Genomic DNA, 21,363 nt, shown 5'->3' on the forward strand with positions numbered 1-21,363 from the left:
TAAAACATGTTTTCCCCCGATCTTGAACTAAATTAATAATTTCATTCAATTTTGTAATTTAAATAATAAAATAATCCATTTCATACAATTTGGTCATTTCTGACATTTTTACAAAATTGCCCATAAAGTTTTACTTTTATTCAATTTAGTCCCTGAGCCTAAAACATGCAAATTAGCCATGCTAGATGAATATTCATACATATTTTTCCTCCTCCTCCTCTCCATTCCACATCCTTAGTGTATATAACACACTTGTAAGTAACATTATCTATAATTTTTATTATTTACTTTTATGAATATTCAAGCTGTCCATCTATGTCATAGTCATTAAATTATTTATAACTCGAGCTACGAAACTCAAAATTAAGATCCGTTAATGTTCCATGAAACTAGACTCATATATTTTCTTACCATAAAATTTTCAGAATTTTTAGTTTATCCATTAGGTACATTTTATTCTTTAAATTCACCCTTATTCTGCTGTCTGACAGTTCCGACCCTTCTTCACTAAAAGTTAATTATCTCACAATACAAAACTCGGAAAATATTCTCATTGATTTCTTATGAAAATAGACTCATTATGAATTCTAAAAATATAACTTTAGGCCTCTAATTATTTTTATTCAATTTTTGGTGATTTTTCAAAATCAGAATAGGGGAACCCGAATTCATTCTGACCTTGTCTCACAAAATTCATTATATCTTATGATTTGCAATTCAATTACTTACGTTGTTTCTTCTATAAGAAACTAGACTTAATAACATTTAATTTCTTATTTTATTAATCCTCTAATTCAATTTATACAATTTTTGGTGGTTTTTCAAACTTAGACTACTGCTGCTGTCCAAAATAGTCTTAGTGCAAAATGTTGATTTTCTACTTTTAATTACAATTTAATCCTAACTAAATTCACTTACTTTTCTATTTTAATTCATACTTTATTTCTACTCAATTTTAACTAAACTCATATTTAACTATTAAATTTCCAGCATATTTTCCTAATTTCGAAATTTCATCAATTTAATCCTACAACATAAAACTTATGAATTAATTTACAATTCAATCCTTATTTCATTTCTAACTTGAATTCCTATCAATCTAACCCTAATTCATCTTTTTATTCAACATGAACAATATTTAAAAATCTAATAACTTTCAAAATATTCACTTAATTTCATCAAAACCTTGTCCCAAAGCTTCCAAAACATAAAAATTAAGTAAAAAGGCTAAATTGACTTACCTATTTAACTTTCAAGCCTTGAAATCCCAATTTTCCCTTTTCCTTCTTTCTTTTTCCTTCCTTCTTTCTTTCCCCTGCTCTCTGTTTCGTTTCATCCTTTCTTTCTTTTCTATTCTTTTCTTTTTTTATTCCTTTTACTTTATATATATATATATATATATATATATATATATATATATTATAATAACTTAATAATAGCTATAATAAAATATCTATTTAATATCCAATATCTATTTTACATTTGTATACACATATATTATTACATTTGTCTTTCTTTAATCGATTTATTATATAAATATCTTTTACTTAATAATAATATATAATTTAATAATATACTTATATAATAAGTAAATATACATGTATTTTACAAATGTATGTATATTAGTATCACACATGTCACTATACATACTATACATTTGTCAACTTTTTATTTATTTATCATATAATATTAATTTAATAATAATAAATACATTAATATTTACTTAAATAATAAGCAAATAAATATATGTATTACAAATGTGTGTATTATATTTATTATACTTGTATTTTATTTTTGCCATACACTTGGCACTCTTTTGGTTTTTTACTTATTTAGTCCTTTTAATTTTCTTTATTATATAATTAAACTTTCACACTTCATTCAAGTTAATCCTTTTATCTAATTATCCTTTATTTAAGCTAATTTGCTTCATTAAACTTTAATTAATCACTCTCTTAACTTCGTAAATATTTTTAATAAATATTTAGAAATCTATTTTTTAGAAACGGAGACCCGAAAATGCACTTTTTTGATAACTGTAAAAATTCAGGTTATTATAGTAATGCCTCGTAACCCCATTCCGGCGACGGATTCAGGTTATGGGTGTTACATTAATGTTATAAATGTTTATTATTCAGGGAAAATTTGGTATTTGGTAATTAAAGCCATATTAATAAAATAAAAACCATGAAATTAGCGATTTGTTCATACTATTGCCGAAAATAAAAAAGGAAAAGAAAAGAAAATACAAGCTAGTGTTCGGCTACTTATTTTGGTGATTAAGGTATGATTTTTGATCCGTTTTTGATAATTTCTACGTTTTTGTGATCATTGCTTAGTATACTATCAAGCCCATGTCTCAATTTCTGATTTTGTTGATGATTTTAAGTTGAGCCATTGATGAAATTATAAGCTTAGTTAAGTTAGTTTTTGGTAAATGAAAGATATGTTTTGGGTTAACATATTTTGTATTTGAATTTTTGATGAATTTGAGTAATTTGGACTAAATTGTGAAATTTGTAAATTGAGGGACTAAAATGTGAAATAAATGAAATATATGGACTTGTATGAACACTATAAGAATTCAGCCTAATATGTGTATATGCAAATTTTGTGTCTTTTGTGATTTTTGTGATTAGGGACTAATTTTCAAAATGTGAAAATATAAGGGTTAATTTATAAAATGTCCTAATTATGTGTTTTTGGATTGATTTGAATGATTTGGTAAGTAAAAGAGTTAAATTTGAATTTATATGGATCAAGAATTAAAGAAAATGGAATTAGATCGAGGAAAGTCAAAAGTCGTCGAGTAGCCAATCCTGTCTATTCGAATCCGTATGAGGTAAGTCAATAAACAAATAAATGTGTTTGAGATGGATTATTTATGCTTATATGCTATTGAACAATGATGAATGGCTGTGTGCATTGATTATGAGACATCTAAGAAAGTATCAACAAGTTCCAACGTCCGAAAAGCCCCGTACGAACCTTAGGAATAGTTAGGATACATATGTCATGACATAGGATTTCATATATGTGATATCGTGTAAGACCACTTCTGGGACATTGGCATCGATTTGGTATTTACGTGTAAGACCACGTCTGGGACGTTGGCATCATACTTGATTTTGTGTAAGACCCTGTCTAGGACAGTGGCATCGATATTTGATTACATGTAAGACCACGTCTGGGATGTTAGCATTGTACGAGGTTTACGAGCTATCCGCGTATCCTTATGATTCCGAACGGTTCAACGGGCATTCTGAGAAAAGAATGAATATATAAATTGTGTATCCGATTCAAGTACGTTTGAAATGTGTACTATATTTGAGAATAAAAGGTAAGTACATGTGAAATTGTTGATATGTGATGTAAGTATGAGAAAATATGCTATATGTGCAAATGAATTGGAAATATGAGATATGTATATGAACTCTGTGATTTGTGATAGTATTTGGCTATGGAACGTATGTATTTTATGTTGTTTATATGTTTTAAATGATAAGTTTATTTGTATATGGCTTACTAAGCTTTTGAAAGCTTACTTTATGTGTTTCTCAACTGTTTTATAGATATCGTAGCCACCAGGAGCTCGGGGATCGTCTAGGATCATCACCACACTATCCAACTTTATTTTGGTACATTTTGAAATGAGTATGGCATGTATCGGCTAGAAGTAGTTGTATATGTGTTGTGAAGTGTATATATCTAGCCATGTGATTTGGCTTGGTTTTGGTTGTGTATATAAATGAGTTTTTTGGTATGGATTATGTGATGCAATATTATCTCTATTATGTGTTTTGAATGGCCTAGTGAAAAGGTCAATTTGGTAAGGTTTTCGCATGTGAATGAATGAGGTAAATTAGGGTTATGAAACATATGATTTAATATGATTTTGGCTTATGATTTGATAGGATTAAGTATAGTTTATAAGCATGAATTTGGTTGATAATAATATGGCATGAATGATGTATGTTTTGGTATTGAAATTGGCTGAAATTATACTGCAAATGTGTTTGGTTTGATGCTTGTAGGATTGACCCAAATGGGGTGGCAAATTAGCTTTTCAAATGGCTTATTTTTGTCCATACGAGCAAAGACACGGGCGTCTGTCTCAACAGCGTGTGACACACGTTCATGTTGCATGGCCATGTGTCCTCTATGGTACCCTACGATTTTAAGTCAGTCTTGAGCGCGGCCAAAGCACACAGGCGTGTGGCTAACTGTGTGACCCAAGGCAGTTTCAACCACGGCCAAGGCACACGGCATGTCTTGTAGCCATGTGATTAAGTCAGTACGTATGCCCTGATTTGACACGGTCTAGACACACGAGCGTGTCTAATGACGTGTGAGGCACACAACCTGTTCACACAGGCGTGTGACCTTTGTAGCTTTGAAAAATGTTTAATTTACGAAAAAATTTGTATGAGCTCAGTTTAGTCCTGACCTCTGTCTAAAGCATGTTTAAGATTTCGTAAACCTTATAAAGGGACTATTTGTGTATGAATTGCTTTGATATGATGATGTATGATTTATGATTTTGAAATGTTCCGATTTTTTCGAAAATGCCTTTAACCCTAGTCTGGCGACAAAAAAGGGTTAGGGGTGTTACAGTGAATTTGTCTCTCACTAAGCTCGGTCCAGTACAACAGAGTTCGACACTTGCGGCCATACGATGCCTTATAAGGTGCCATCTTTATACTCGATTGAAAATTATTTTTTTAAGCAAATTCGACTAAAGGTAGATATTTCTCCCAACTACCTTCGAACTCTAAAACACAACAGCGAAGCATATCTTCAAAAATCTAAATCGTTCTTTCAGATTGACTGTCGATTTGCGAATGAAATGCAGTACTAAAGTTCAACTTTGTACCCAAAGCTTCTTGCAACTTCTTCCAAAATTGTGAAGTAAAACTCAGATCACTATCCGATATAATAGAAATAGACACTCTGTACAATCTCACAATTTCGGCAATGTACAATTTCGCTAGCTTATCAAGTGAGTAGTCGATACTTACCAGAATAAAATGAGCTGATTTTATCAATCTGTCAACAACAACCCAGACGACATCTTTCTTTTTCGAAGTTGTAACACCCCTAACCCATATCCATCACCAAACTAGGGCTAAAGGCGTTACCGGACGAAACAAAACATTGAACTTTCATTTCATAACTATCAATGCATTAGAGATCAACATCAATATAGAGTCCCTTATATAGGTCATCGAGACCTTAAACATGCTTTATAAATGGGTCGGGACTAAACCAAAGACATACAGAATTTTTCCAAAATTTAAACATTTTTCAAACATGTACAGGTCACACGCCCGTGTGAACAGGCCGTGTGCCTCGCACGGTATAAAACACGCTCGTGTGTCTAGGCCGTGTCAGAACAGGACATACATACTAACTTGATCACAGAGACACAAGACACGCCCGTGTGCCTTGGCCGTGCTCCAGCCTAACTTATAATTGTAGGGTACCCTAGGGGAAACACGGCCGTGTAACATAGCCGTGTGTCGCACACGATTGAGACACACGACTGTGTCTCTACCCATGTGGACAAAAATAGGCCATTTCAATAGCCAATTTGCCACCCCCAATTGGGTCAAACCTAAAGCAAAAAAACAAGCATTCTTGCCTTACCAATTCAGCAAAATTCAATATCAAAACCTAAGCCATTCATATCATATATTAGTCACCCAAATCCATACTCATAAGCCTTACTAATCTATGTCCAAATATATGTCAAAAGCATATCAAGCATTTCTTTCCATACACATTCAATCTCATACTAAACTTACCAAAACTTACCAACTTTATCATTTCTTTTGTCCAACCAAAACATACCACATTTACACATTAGTATCACATACCATAAGCCATTATCAACTATAAGTTCATACACAAACTATCCAAATCACATGGCTAAGTATATACATCACAAAACATAATCTCAAAACTACTAGCCTATACATGCCATACTTTAATATATACATTTTCAAGTACCAAAATGAGGTCCGATAGTGTGGTGATGATCCTCAACAATCCCTAAGCTCACAATAGCTTCAATATCTATAACACAATGCAAACACACACAAAGTAAGCTTTCAAAAGCTTAGTAAGCTCGTACCAAAAATCATAAACAGTATATAAAATATGAAACATCAATACATAAGTATTTATAATTTCTCAAATCATCTATCATTTCTATGCCAACACAATTCATATGTTCATACCAATTCAATGAACTTCACATACATAATATCATCTACCACATAGGTATCGTACATACATGAACCTTTCGTACTTATTAATTTTCATTCTCACCATCCGTTCGGATATTTTAAGACTCTTTGTGAATTACTGTTGCTTCAAACATTTGCACACTTAGTGCTTTAAAGGCTAGCCAAAGCTAGAACAATTTCGCACACTTAATGCCATCTTAATTAACCGAAACTATATCGGTATCGCACACTCAGTGCCTCATATAACCGAAGCTAGTTTAAATCGCACACTACCATCGTATTAATCCAAACCAAGTATATATACAATCCATGTATAATCAAAGCATCAATACATACTTATAACATCATATTTTGCGTATGAACTTACCTCGTACTCGGAATTTGTCGACTCGAATTGTTTACTCTATAATCTTTGACTTCCCTCGATCTAAGTTCGGATTCCTCTTTTCTTGATCTATATTTATGCAAAATTAACCCATTTATTCACCAAATCATTCAAAATAATCCATAGACACATATTTATGGCATTTTGCAAACTAGCCCTCACATTTTCATATTTCGACACTTTAGTCCCTAATTCACAAAATCACAAAATACACATAATTTGATTATACACAAGCTTAGCCGAATTTTCATATCTCTCATACAAGTCCATACATTTCATTTATTTTACATTTTAGTCCCTCAAAATAACATTTTTACAATTTAGCCTAAATTACTCAAATTCATCAAAAATTCAAAGACGAAACATGTAAACCCAACATCAAGCTTTCATATTTCAACATATAACATCACCAAGCTCATGAATTCATCCATGGAACATTTCCAAATCATCAACAATTTCATGAATTCAAGCATGGGATAGCTAGAGCACCTAACAATGATCACAAAAACATAGAAATTATCAAAAACCGAACAAAACTCATACCTTAATCACTAAATCAAAGTGCCGAATATGAAAGCTCTTACAACCCTAATATCCTTTGTGATTTTCGGCCAAGAAGATGAACTAATGGCTTATTTCATGCATTTGTTTTATTTAAAATAATTTAATTACTAAATACCAATTTTAACCTTATCTATCTCATTATAATTCTAATAACTATTGTCCATATTTGTCCACTCATTAAACCAATGGTCTAATAACTAGATAAGGACCTCTAATTTACAAAGCCAAGTTAAATAGGCACTTTTAACAAATAGCAAGCAACCTCTACCTTTTACGCGATTAGGTCCTTTTATCAAATTAAGCACACAAACAATTAAATTTTCAAAAGAAACTTTCACACATGCTAATTCACATATCATAATCACGAAAAATAATATTTAAATATTTTTCTGACTCAGATATGTGGTCCCGAAACCACTATTCTGACTAGGGTCAAAATCGAACTGTTACAATTCTCCCCCTTAGGGATTTTCATCCCCAAAAATCTTACCATTAAACAGATTTGGATATTTCCGTCTCATCGCATCTTCAGGCTCCCACGTGGCCCCTTCAATATCGTGTCGATGCCACATCACTTTTACTAACGAAATTTTTTTATTTCGGCGGCTCTTTAACTTCGCAAACTAAGATACGGATCAGCTTTTCTTCATAAGTCATATCAGGCTGAATTTCAATTTCAGATGGAGGAATCACATGCGAAGGATCGATCTATATCGTCGAAGCATCAATACATGAAACACATTATGAATCTTTTCTAACTCTGGTGACAACAACAATCTATATGCTACCGGCCCAATACGCTCGATAATCTCATACGGTCCGATGAACCTCGGACCCAGTTTGCCTTTTCTATCGAACCGAAGCAGTTTCTTCCACGGAAACACTTTCAAAAACACTTTATCGCCGATCTCAAACTCAATGTCTTTTCTTTTCAAATCTGCATATGATTTCTGATGATCGGAAGCTACTTTCAAACTATCTCGGATCACTTTTACTTTCTCCTCAGTTATTTTTGTCAAATCAACCCCGTGAATGTTATTTTCGCTGAGTTCCATCCAATACAAAGGTGTACGACATTTGCGACCATATAAAGCTTCGTAGGGTGCCATTTTAATGCTGGACTGAAAACTATTATTATAAGCGAATTCAATCAAAGGTAGATATTGTTCCCACGTACCTTCAAACTCAAGAATGCAACATCTCAATATATCCTCGAGTATCTGAATAATCCACTCGGATTGATCGTCCGTTTGCGGATGAACAGCAGTACTAAAGTGTAATTTAGTACCCAAAGCATCTTACAAATTCTTCCAGAATCGTGATGTGAATCTCGGGTCTCTATCTAATACAATAGGTAGTGGCACACCATGCAAACTCACGATATCAGAAATGTATAACTCAGCTAATTTATAAAGTGAGTAATCGGATCGAATTGGAATAAAATGAGCTGATTTCGTCAATCGATCAACTGCAACTCAAATTGCTTCTTTCTCGAAGACAGGGGTAAACCCGAAATAATGTCCATTGTCACTCGATTCCATTTCCACTCCGGAACCATAATCGGTTGTAACAACCCCGATGGCACTTGATGCTTAGCTTTAACTTGCTGACAGATCAAACATTTAGAAACAAATTCAGAGATATCTCTTTTCATTCCGAACCACCAATAATGTTGTTTCAGATCATTATACATTTTTGCACTACCCGGATGCACAGCTAACCGACTATTATGAGCTTCGTTCAAAATCATCTGAATTAACTCTGGACTTCTTGAAACATAAATTCATTCTTGGAATCTTAAACAATCATCTTTATCAACTCTAAATTCGGAATCAGTCTCTACATTACACTGAGCTTTTTTAGCTAAAATCTCATTATCAATCTTCTGAGCTTCGATAATTTGTTGTAAGAACAAAGGCCTTACTTTCAATCCAGCTAAAGCTGAATCATCATTAGATAGAACCAAATGAGCATTCATCGCACGCTGAGAAAACAATGATTTTTGACTCAAAGCATCAGCAACATTTGCTTTACCCGAATGATAATCTATCACAAGTTCATAGTCTTTTAACAATTCAAGCCATCTTCTCTGACACAGATTCAAACCTTTCTGAGTCATCAAATACTTTAAACTCTTATGATCAGACTATACATGACATTTTTCACCAAACAGATAGTGGCGCCAAATCTTTAGAGCAAACACAATCGCAGCTAACTCAAGATCATGTGTCAGATAGTTCTTTTCGTGTGGCTTCAACTGCCTCGAAGCATAAGCAATGACTTTGCCTTCTTGCATTAAAACACATCCTAGACCAATCAATAAAGCATCACAGTAGATTACAAATTCTTTACCCGATTCGGGTTGTATTAAAACTGGAGCTTCAGTCAACAGAGTTTTCAACTGATCAAAACTATTCTGACACTTTTCGGACCACTCAAACTCAACATCTTTCTGAAGCAGTTTTGTCAACGGAGTTGCAATCATCGAAAAGCCTTTTACGAATATTCTATAATAACCAGCAAGTCCCAGAAAACTGCGGAATTCAAAGACATTTCTCAGAGGTTTCCAATCCAAAATAGCTGAAATTTTGCTCGGGTCAACTCGGATACCAGAGGCTGATACAATATGACCCAGAAAACCAACTTCTCGCAACCAGAATTCACTTCTATTGAACTTCGCATATAACTATTTATTTAACAGAATCTGTAGCACTAATCTCAAATGCTCAGCATGTTCAGATTCATCACGTGAATAACTCAATATGTCATCAATGAATATAACAACAAATTGATCTAAATACGGTCTGAAAATTCTATTCATCAAATCCATAAAGATAGTAGGTGCGTTAGTCAATCCGAAAGGCATAAATAAGAATTCATAGTGGTCGTACCTTATTTGAAAAGCAATTTTCAGAATGTTTGAGTCTTTCATTCACAACTAATAATAGCCTGATCTCAAATCTATTTTTAAAAACACAAAAGCTCCTTTCAACTGATCAAACAAATCATCAATTCGAGGCAAAGGATACTTATTTTTTATAGTCATTTTGTTCAACTAACGATAATCTATGCACATTCTCATCATACCGTCTTTCTTTTTCACAAATAAAACCGGAGCACCCCAAGGTGAAAAACTCGGTCTAGCAAATCCTCTATCGATTAATTCTTGCAACTGTAACTTTAATTCTTTCAATCCGGTCAGAGCCATTCTATACAGAGCTATCGAAATAGAAGTAATACAAGGTACTAATTCAATGCCAATTTCAACTTCTCTAACAGGAGGTAATCCCGAAAGTTCTTCAAGAAATACATCAGGGAACTCACATACAATAGGCACTGATTCAACTCTCTTTTCTGACACTCTCGAATCAATCACATACGAAAAATAGGCTTCACAACCCTTTTTCACAATACTTAAAGCTTTCATTGAAGATATCACAGTAGGCAATCCATTCAAATTACTAGATTCAATGTGGACTATTTCATCATTCTTGCATCTCAAATGAATAGTTTTTCATTTGCAGTTCACAAAGGCATCATGTAAAGTTCACCAATCCATACCCAGAATTATATCAAATTCATCAAAAGGTAATAGTATCAAATCAGCCAGAAAACAAATGTCTCGAAACATTAACGGACAATTCTTGCAAACTTTATCAACCAAAACACATCTACCTAAGGGGTTCGAAATTCTAATTACAAATTCAGTAGACTCTACAGGCAAAGTCTTACTATTCACTAAGTTCATACATATATACGAATGTGTTGATCCAGGATCTATCAAAGCAATCACAGAAGTATCATAAAGAGTAAATGTACCTGTAATCACATCTAGCGATGAAGTCTCCTCGCGAGCTCGGATAGCATAGGCTCTGGAAGGTGCATGAGCCTCAGATCTAACAGCTGTATCTTTTGTCCCTCTTTGACTACCGCTTACATTTCCCGTATTTTTGGAAGGTCTACCATGAGAAGTGTTACCACTCGGCCTCAGATTCTGAACATTATCTTTTTCAACTAAATCTGGGCAGTCTTTTATAAAGTGATTTCGTGAACCACAACTATAACAAGCTCGTTTATTACTGTTTCCCCAGCATGCTCCAAAATCTCATCTTCCACATTGATCATACTCAGGTTTTTCATTCTTTGCATTACCAACACTAGCAACAGACGTAATTGAAGCTTTGAAATTTGATTAGATCTAACACGATCTCTATTCAAATTTCCCACACTAGCCTTTGAACGGCTATTATCATCTCTGAATTTCTTTGTTGCAGACTGAAATGACTTGCCCGATAATCTCTTTTCTACCTCTCTAGCTTCAAAATCAGCTTTTCTTTTCTCTTGCCCAAGATCTTCAGCTTTACATGCTCATTCAACAAGCACAACAAATTCTTTGATTTTCAGAACCCCAACTAATAGACAAATATCTTCGTTTAAGCCATCCTCGAATCTTTTGCACATTATTGCCTCGAAAAATACACATTCACGAGCATACTGACGTAATCTTACGAATTTCCATTTGTATTCTGTGACAGACATACGGCCTTGTTTGAGCTCAAGAAACTCTTTAATTTTCTGATTGATGAATCTCTGACTGATATATTTCTTCCAGAATTCAGCTTGGAAGAAATCCCAAGTAACATGTTCACTCGGAACCACAAATGTCAAAGTCTCCACCAATGATATGATGTATCTCTCAGAAGGGAAACAACACATTTTATGCATTCCTCGGGATTCAAAGACAATTCATCAAACACTCTTATAGTGTTCTCTAACCAAAACTCAAATTTTTTGGCATCATCACTCGTAGTAGCTCGGAACTCTTCTACCCCATATTTTCTAATCTTATCGACTGGTGGTTTACTTAACTGAACCGGATTCACTGATGGCATGACAGGAGCTTGAGGAAGATTAACTGGGGGTGAAGGTTGTTGTACAGCTGGATTGGTTCTAATATATTGGGTGAACCAATCATTCATCATCCGATAGAAGGCTTGTCTAGCCTCACCATCACAGCTACTCGTAGCCGGTCGAGAATCAGATGGCACCGTCTCTTGCGCAGGAGCAGGCGCATTACTTTCTACATCATCTACTACAGCTCTTTTGGAATCCATTTGCTATATAAAAGCACATTTCAATGCCAAGATTCATCACACTATCATAGTTCATAAATATGGCATGTATAGCTAGACTCACATACACTTGGTAGTCTTAGAACCGACTAAACCATAGTTCTGATACCAATAAAATGTAACACCCCTAACCCGTATCCATCGCCGAACTAAGGTTAAAGGCGTTACCAGACGAAACAGAACATTTAACTTTCATTTCATAACTATCAATGCATCAGGGATCAACATCAATATAAAGTCCCTTATATAGGTCATCGAGACCTTAAACATGCTTTAGAAAGGGATTGGGACTAAACCAAACACATATATTCCAAAATTTAAACATTTTTCAAACATGTACAGGTCACACGCCCGTGTGAATAGGCTGTGTGCCTAACACGGTATTAAACATGCCCGTGTGAATAGGCTGTGTGCCTAACACGGTATTAAACATGCCCGTGTGTCTAGGCCGTGTCAAGACAGGGCATACATACTGACTTCATCACATGGCCAGAAGTCAAGCCCGTGTGCCTTGGCCATGGTCGAATCTGACTTAGTTCACACGACTAGCCACACGCCAGTGTGCCTTGGCCATGCTCGAGCCTGACTTATAATTGTAGGCTACCCTCGGGGAAACACAGCTGTGTAACATAGCCATGTGTCGAACACGGCTGAGACACACGCCTGTTTCTCTGCCCATGTGGACAAATATAGGCCATTTGAATAGCCAATTTGCCACCCCCAATTAGGTCAAACCTACAAGAAAAAAAACAAGCATACTTGCCCTACCAATTCAGCCAAATTCAATATCAAAACATAAGCTATTCATATCATATATTAGTCCATACTCATAAGCCTTACTAATCTATGTCCAAACATATGTCAAAAGCATATCAAGCATTTCTTTCTATACATCATTCAATCTCATACTAAAACTTACCAAAACTTACCAACTTTATCATTTCTTTTGTCCAACCAAAACATACCACATTTACACATTAGTATCACATACCATAAGCCATTATCAACTATAAGTTCAAATACAAACTAGCCAAATCACATGGCTAAGTATATACATCACAAAACATAATCTCAAAACTACTAGCCTATACATGCCATACTTTAATATATACATTTTCAAGTACCAAAATGAGGTTCGATAGTGTGGTGATGATCATCAACAATCCCTGAGCTTACAGTAGCTTCGATATCTATAACACAATGCAAACACACACAAAGTAAGCTTTCAAAAGCTTAGTAAGCTCGTACAAAAAATCATAAACAGTATATAAAATATGAAACATCAATACATAAATATTTATAATTTCTCAAATCATCTATCATTTCTATGCCAACACAATTCATATGTTCATACCAATTCAATGAACTTCACATACATAATATCATCTACCACATAGGTATCGTACATACCTGAAACTTTCGTACTTATTAATTTTCATTCTCACCTTCCGTTCAGATATTTTAAGACTCTCTGTGAATTATTATTACTTCAAACATCTGTACACTTAGTGCTTTAAAGGTTAGCCAAAGCTAGCACAATTTCACACACTTAGGGCCATCTTAATTAACCCAAACTATATCGGTATCACACACTTAGTGCCTTATACAGTCGAAGCTGGATTAAATCGCACACTTAGTTCCAAATACCATTAATTTACCATCGTATTAATCCAAACCAAATATATATACAATCCATGTATAATCAAAGCATCAAAGCATACTTATAACATCATATTTTGCGTACGAACTTACCTCGTACTCGGAATTTGTCGACTCAAATTTTTTACTCTATAATCTTTCACTTCCCTCAGTCTAAGTCTGAATTCCTCTTTTCTTGATCTATATTTATTCAAAATTAACCCATTCATTCAAAAAATCATTCAAAAAAATCCATAGACACATATTTAGGGCATTTTGCAAACTAGCCCTCACATTTTCACATTTCGACACTTTAGTCCCTAATTCACAAAATCACAAAATACACATAATTTTCTTATACACAAGCTTATTCGAATTTTAATATCTCTCATACAAGTCCATACATTTCATTTATTTCACATTTTAGTCTCTTAAAATAACATTTTTACAATTTAGCTCAAATTACTCAAATTCATCAAAAATCCAAAGATGTAACATGTAAACACAACATCAAGCTTTCATATTTCAACATATAACATCACCAAGCTCATGAATTCATCCATGGAACATTTCCAAATCATCAACAATTTCATGAATTCAAGCATGGGCTAGCTAGAGCACCTAACAACGATCACAAAAACATAGAAATTATCAAAAATCGAACAAAACTCATACCTTAATTACTAAATCAAAGTGCCGAATATGAAAGCTCTTCCAACCCTAATATCCTTTGTGATTTTCGGCCAAGAAGATGAACTAATGGCTTATTTCATGCATTTGTTTTATTTAACATAATTTAATTACTAAATACCAATTTTAACCTTATCTATATCATTATAATTCTACTAACTATTGTCCATATTTGTCCACTCATTAAACCAATTCTAATAACTACATAAGGACCTCTAATTTACAAATCCAAGTCAAATAGGCACTTTTAACAAATAGCAGGCAACCTCTACCTTTTACGCGATTAGGTCCTTTTATCAAATTTAGCACACAAACAATTAAATTTTTAGACGAAACTTTCACACATGCTAATTCACATATCATAATCACAGAAAATAATATTTGAATATTTTTCTGACTCGAATATGTGGTTTCGAAACCACTATTTTGACTAGGGTCAAAACTGGACTGTTACAAGAGTCAAAGGCAAACTGGTTACGAAGTCCATCGTAATCCTATCTGTAACGCCCCAATTTTCGGGAATTCTGTGAATGTTGGCATAGGTTTAATTATGTTAGTGGGCCTCTAGAAGGCCCAAGCTTAAGATAGAACCCGGCAATTTTAGTTAATTTTTGTTCCATAAGAAAAAGGGGGTGAAATTATGAAATAGTACCTATGTGAAAATGTTTGAAAATGCTATAGGCTAAATTGAAGTGGCCAAATAAATAGGAGTGCAAAATAGGAGGATTTGCATGACAAACCTCCCATTTTACATGAAGTGGCCAGCCATCATGTTGTTGTAGACAATATGAGCACTTGATATCCATAATTCATGGTACAAATTGATAATGGGTTAGGTAAATGTTCCATGATAATGGATTAGGTAAATATTCCATGATAATGGGTTAGGTAAATATTCCATGATAATGGTTTAGGTAAATGTTCCATGATGGCATTTCATGTCTTTTGTATTAAAGAATTAAATGGATGAAATATGAAATTTTATTTAAAAAAAGAGGGTGAAAAGAACAAAGTTTTGTCCATCTTTGTTCATCATAGCCTAAAGTTAGAGAAGAGAAAGGACAGGAGAAAGCTCTTGAGTATTCGGTCACTAGGAGGAGGAAAATTGAAGGTAAGTTCTTGGTACCTTGCTTCTATTTTGAGGTTCATGAGTTCTTCTTGATTCTACCTTAACTCTTGAAGCATATTTTGGTTTTTAGTTGTGTTGTGAGCATTTAGTCATGAATTAAAATGAAGGAAATGGTTGTTGTTTCATGTTCTTTTGATGAAAAATGGAAGATAGGTGAAGTTGAGCCAAACAAATGAGCATGCATGTGCCTTAGACGCTAAAGGGAAAAATCGGCTAACATGTTGTGCTTTAAAATGATGAAATGGAGATTATACTTAAGTAAAATCATAGATATGTGATGATTGATTGATGATATACATGTTTAAATAACATGCATGCAAGTTATGTGTGAAAGAGTGATTTGGTAATAAATCTGCTTGGGACAACAACAGTAACGTGACTTTGGAAAATCACCATAAATTGTGGGAGATGAATTAGAAGCTTAATAAATTATGTAATTAAAGCTTATTGAGTCTAGTTTCAAATGAAATAAACAAGAACATATTTTGAATTCTGTACAATGATAAATTTGATTCGTAATGAAGAGTGGTCAGATTAGTCAAACAGTGAAACATGGGAAACTTTGAGAAAAATCTGGTATTGATTGGCTAAACCAAAAAATTTTAAAATTTTATGGATAGAAGATATATGAGTATATTTTCAGGAAAATTAACGGCACTTGATTTGGAGTTTCGTAGCTCCAGTTATAAATGATTTAGTGACTGTTGCTCGGAAGACAGCTTGCAGTGAAATTATGATTATGTGGTAAACAACGACAAAATTTGTTAATGAGTTGCTTATTGATTTCTTATAAGCTTACTCGATCTGTAGGTATGGTTGGCGAATATTGTAAGGGGTTAATCGTAGTTCGTATTTGAATAGTTAGATTAATGTGTTAGTAATCCAATTGTATGCGGTTCGTGTGTGGATGTAAAAGACATATCGTGCATAAGCAGTGTGTAACTAACACCCTCTTATAGACTAGATCGGCACTGGTGAAAAGCGAAATGCCGAAAAGTCGGTATTTTGAGATCTTGCAAGTGTCTGAATGCTCATGAGATTAATAGTTTGATGTATATGGTAAATTAAAGTGATAAGACTGCAGAGTCGCGATTACGTGCATTTCGATATTTTTGGGCTTAATGGGCCAAAAGCGGAAAATGGGCCAACGGGCCCAAATTGGTAAGAAAAGCGGTAAGTGTTTCGATAAATGCGTAAATGGCTATGTTATGTATGAAAACCTTAAGAATAGTTAAATTACTTGAATACCCCTATGTATGCAAAATTACCATTATACCCCTAGGGTTACTTTTGACTGAAAAGCATGACGATCTGATTCTATATGATGTATGCCATGATTATATATCTATTGCATGGGGACATGGGTTATATTATGGAGGAAGCGTCCTGGTGGCAATGCCACAATTATCTGATCTGGTTGCTCTGCCACATATATCTGTTCTGGTGGCTATGCCACGATTATCTGATCTGGTGGCTCTGCCACATATATCTGTTCTGGTGGCTCTTCCACAATATCTGTATCTGGTCACTTCGTCACAATATCTGGCAGCCTCGCTGCGATTTTTGTGGTGTGTAGCGGTTGGGTGGGTCGAGTAGTCTCCCCACATGGTGTAAGGTTGGTACGGGGGTGTTATGGATGAATCTGGGTTGGGTTTCTGCATAAACATGTAATATACATTACGTTACATTATGGGCCTATGGGCTTTATTCTGAATTCTGTTCTGGGCTAAGGCCAACTTATTCTATTTCTGCAGTTTGAGCTGATATAGGCTATGGTTGGGTTAATTTACACACTAAGTTTCCCCAAACTCACCCTGTGACAGCCCTAAATTGACCCTAGTCGGGAAGCGGTTTTGGGACCGCTAAACCGAGTCACCGAAGTATTTGAATATGATATATATTGTCTAAAATATGTGAATATGAATGTGTGAAAGTTTTAAGCTTCGATTTAGTCGATTGCATGTGAATTTAGTTAATAGGACTTATGTGTGACACTTTTGAAATGTAATAGGTTAATCTATAAGGATCTATTAAAGCATGTAGTGAAAACAATGGTTTTGCATGTCAAATACTCCTTTTTTTTATACATAGTGGCCGGCCATGATGGTACATATATTAAAATATGTAGTAAATCTTAATTAAATGGTTATTATTTTATGTAAGAGAAAGGAAATAAATAAAAGAAATAATAAGGATAATAAAAGAAAAGAAGAATGAAAGGGTGAGGAAAAGGAAAGGAGTAATCGGTTCTTCTTGGCCAAAATGAAAAGAGGAAGAAGGGAGGGAAGCATTCGGTCATCTTAGGTTAATATTAAGGTATGTTAATGCTCTTTCATTGAAAATCTTTGTATATTTGGAGTGGTCATCAAGTATAGAAGCTAGCTCATGGCAAATGTTTTTGTAAAGTTATGAAGATGACATTCGGTCATGGATGTTTGTATTTCTTTGATGTTGTTTTTGATGCTTTAGTGTATTGAGGGTTGATTATAGATGAGTTGAGCTTGGTAAAATTAAATGTTTGTGGCTTAATTGCTTAATGACAATCGGCTATGTTGAAATGCTAAATTAGTGTTAAATTGTAAGTATTTAATTGAGTGTTAGCCGAAATTGAGCTTATGATAGTAATTAGAATTTGTGAAATTTATGCATTTTGTGGTCCAAGTGTGATAAGAACCATACGGTTATGGCATGTAAGCATGAAGATTTGTGGATGTTTTAGAATTGGCCTAAGTGTTTTAGTCATTAATATATATATATATATATATATATATATATATTGCCGAATGTATGCTTAAGAAATTGGTTAAGTACATTGTTGTTAAATGCTTGTTGTTTTTGTATAATTGTTGCCTAGCTACTAAATGAACTTAGGGTATTATGGATAAGTTTAAGAGTGGCATAATTGAAATGAATGAAGTTTGGTTGTGCCGAATGTGATTTTAGTGCATGAATTAGGAGTTTAATTTCATTCGGTAACTCATACCAAATTGGGAGATAGTATTAAACATTAGTTTTATTTGTTAAATAATTGAAGTGAGCTTTGAATGGTTGTTTTGCTTATAATGGCCAATGTGATGAATGTGAACATGCATATATGTGTATTAAGGTAAGTTTCATGGTGATTATGCTTGTGATGTTGGGTTGATATTCAGCATTGAGTAATGTGGGGTAAGGTGATTAATCGGCTATGAAATTAGCTAAATTGAATAGGTATGTTTAATGATATGCTTAGTGTAATGTATAATCTTGTATCTCGGTTTAGTATTGAGATAAAGGTTAGATGTATGATTGGATTTTGGTATGTGTTAAATTGGTTAATCAAAGATTTAATACGACGAAATGTTAATGAATAACATAATTGGTTTGCACCTTAAGTAGTTGAAATAAAGCTTGCCGATTAAAATTAAATGTTTAAATTGTAATGGTCATATATAGGTATATATATATATATATATATGCCTTATGTATGTACCATGTACACATAAGGACATTCGGCAATATGATTAAATTCATGTATAAGGAAGCATGATAAATTAAGTGACTCCTTGCTTGTGAATGTGAATTAGATATAAATTAAATAAGCATGAAATCGAGTCATGGCATGTTAAATATGATACATATTGAAATCTATTGTTTTAGATATAGATTAAATGATATGTGATTGCCAAATGTGATTGTCAAGTGAATAATATTAGTTAAGTACTTAAGCAAATCTATTGTTTTACTTAAGCTTAAGAGCAAAGAGGATCAAAGTCGGATAGGGAAAAGAGAAAGTAAGCGAATAGCCGTGGATATCTAGTCGTCGACCACTTCGAGGTAAGTTTTAAGTGATTAAACGTTGAGTAAATTCAATCATAATAGGACATAATGAGTTGATTTAATAAGATATGATGTGGCCATGATATGCCTTAAACTCAAATGGTAAGTTCATAAGTGTTTGGACTTGGAAATTAAGAGCAAATTGTAATAATTTGCTTAGGACAGCAGCAGTAACGTGATTTTAGAAAATCACTATAAATTTTTGGTGTGGAATTATAGGCTGAATAAAATATTTAATCAAAGCTTAATTAGTCTAGTTTCTTATAAAAGATACCGTGTAAGCAAATAAATTTCCTATAAAGAGATATTTAAAGTTGTGTGAGACAGTGTCAGAATGACTCGAAATCCCTGTTCTGTTTTTAGAAAATCATTATAATTTGTAAAAAATGGTTATAAGATAAAATTTATATGCTTAGACTCCTTAATGAGTCTAGTTTCAAATGAAATCAAATAGAACATATTTTGAATTCTGTACAATGAGAAATTTGATTCGTAGTGAAGAGTGGTCAGATTAGTCAAACAGTGAAACAGGGGAAACTTTAAGAAAAATCTGGTATTGATTGGCCAAACCTAAAATTCTGAAAATTTTATGGATGTAAGATACATGAGTATATATTCAGGGAAAATTAATGGCAATTGATTTTGAGTTTTGTAGCTCCAGTTATAAATAATTTAGTGACTATTTCTTAGGAAAACAGCTTGTAGTGAATATGTGAATTTGTTGTAAACATTGATGAAACTATTTGAGTTGCTTATAAGCTATTGCTGAAATTGATGCACAAGATAAATATATGTATATGTGGTAAAGCTGAATGGCTAATGTGAAATATATATATATGAGATATGTATATGTGGTAAAGCCGAATGGCTAATGTGAAAAATATATATGAGATATGTATATGTGGTAAAGCCGAATGGCTAGTGTGAAATATGTATGAGATATGTATATGTGGTAAAGTGGTAAAGCCGAATGGCTAGTGTGAAATATGTATGAGATATGTATATGTGGTAAAGCCGAATGGCTAGTGTGAAATATGTATGAGATATGTATACGTGGTAAAGCCGAATGGCTAGTGTGAAATATGTAGGAGATGTGTGTATATTGTGGCCAAATGACCAAATGTGAAAGGTGTGTATTATTAGATATTGATGAGGCAAATGAATTACAAATATGACAGTCGATGTGAATGTTGTAACATGTGATTAAATGTACATGAAACTTGGAAATATATTCCGGGTAAGACCCGATGACTACGTGTGGAGATTATGCCCGGGTAAGACTCGATGACTACGTATGGAGATTTTGTCCGGGTAAGACCCGATAACTTCGTGTGGAGATTTCATCTGAGCTAAAGGTCTCACCGATAATCCGAGTAGAGGTTAAAGCTATAAGACTTCGTAATAAGAATTGCTTATAAATATATTCAATGCGAAAGGTTAAACAGGTATGTACTCCAAGTTTATATGTGAGCTTGACTTGAACTAAATCATAAGGTAGTTATGTGATGCATACGTGAGCAATCTATGAGACTATTCCTATGATTATGTGACATCGGATCAGTGTGAGAGGTTATGTGAAATTATACAATATATCTATGTCACATAAGCTCACTTTTATGTGAAAGTTTATCTGCCTATTGTATATGATGAGATGTGCATATTCGGTAAAGGGATGGTATGCCGAAGGAAGAGTGAAATAAAAATACGAACAACTATGTTATAATTTGATTGTTATCTATTGACACTGCTTAAAACTTA

This window comes from Gossypium arboreum, chromosome 2 (assembly GCF_025698485.1).
Source record: "Gossypium arboreum isolate Shixiya-1 chromosome 2, ASM2569848v2, whole genome shotgun sequence".
Classification (NCBI taxonomy): domain Eukaryota; kingdom Viridiplantae; phylum Streptophyta; class Magnoliopsida; order Malvales; family Malvaceae; genus Gossypium; species Gossypium arboreum.